Source organism: Bos taurus, chromosome X (genome assembly GCF_002263795.3).
Source record: "Bos taurus isolate L1 Dominette 01449 registration number 42190680 breed Hereford chromosome X, ARS-UCD2.0, whole genome shotgun sequence".
Taxonomy (NCBI): Eukaryota; Metazoa; Chordata; class Mammalia; order Artiodactyla; family Bovidae; genus Bos; species Bos taurus.
In genome coordinates, this window is record NC_037357.1 from 137,905,208 (window position 1) to 137,906,508 (window position 1,301).

General features: G+C 42.4%; 1 non-coding gene across 1 annotated transcript; it reads right to left on the reverse strand.

Moving 5' to 3' along the window:
- Positions 1-381: 381 nt before the first annotated feature.
- TRNAC-ACA (transfer RNA cysteine (anticodon ACA)) lies at positions 382-454 on the reverse strand. The gene has a single exon. It is a non-coding gene; the product is annotated as a tRNA-Cys (tRNA).
- Between the last annotated feature and the right edge of the window lie 847 nt (positions 455-1,301).

Genomic DNA, 1,301 nt, shown 5'->3' on the forward strand with positions numbered 1-1,301 from the left:
ATCCATCTAAATGAATCCTATTCCACAAAGAAAGGAGCAAGTCACAGGGACATGTTACAGCTGAATGAGCCATAAAAACAGTATGCTAAGCAAAAAAAAAACAAATGTATGATTCCATTCATTTGACAAGTAGGCAAAGGCATTTTTTTTTTCCCCCTAGAGAATAGAGTTGCCTGAGTTGGAAGTGCAGTTGCCTGAATATGGGCACGAGAGGACTTTTTAAAGGGATGTAAATGTTCTAAGTGAAAAGAGAAAGTGAAGTCGCTCAGTCATGTCCGACTCTCTGAGACCCCTTGACCTGTAGCCTACCAGGCTTCTCGGTCCATGGGATTTTCCAAGCAAGAATACTGGAGTGGGTTACCATTTCCTTCTCCAGGGAATCTTCCTGACCCAGGGATTGAACCTGGGTCTCCCGCTTTGTAGGCAGACGCTTTACCATCTGAGCCACCAGGGAAGTCAACTGGACTTAAATAGTGAAGACTGGACAGTGATACAGATTAACTTTAAAAAAGCACTGAAGCACACCTGAGAATGGGTGAATTGCATGGTATGTAAGTTTGACCTCAAAAAAGTGCTAAAATCTTTCAAAAAACTGACACAGACGGCCTTACCTGTGAAGCGTAAAAGATGTACTGTTAATACCTGATCCTTCCTAGAAATAGTTTGCCAACCCCTGGTGTAGAGATTTGTAGATGTTTAAGGGTTATTACAGGACAGACAGGAGTTCTCTGTGAGTATGTGAGTTATGGGAGGCAGACCCTGGAATAAATTTCAGAGAAATCCATGGATATATTTAAGGGAAAAGGGTTTTGTGCCCCCAAAAAAGAAACAAAATGTTGCTTGTTTAGAGGGGGAAAAGGGGGCAGGCGAAGGAAGGAAAAGAAGGAAAGAAAAAAGTAAAATCCGATTCTGGATTTGGAATTATCTGAGAGAAAGTCTGGGGAGATGTGGATAAATTTTATTTCTCAGTCATATAAACTTTAGCATCATCAACAATGCTTTTGAACCATGGTACTCGAGAAGACTCTTGAGAGTCTCTTGGATTGCAAGGAGATCGAACCAGTCCATCCTAAAGGAAATCAGTCCTGAGTGTTCATTGGAAAGACTGATGCTGAAGCTGAAACTCCAATCCTTTGGCCACCTGATGTGAAGAGCTGACTCATTGGAAAAGACCCCGATGCTGGGAAAGATTGAAGGTGGGAGGAGAAGGGGACGACAGAGGATGAGATGGTTGGATGGTATCACCGACTCAATGGACATGAGTTTGAGAAAACTCCAAGAGATAGTGAAGGATAGAGAAG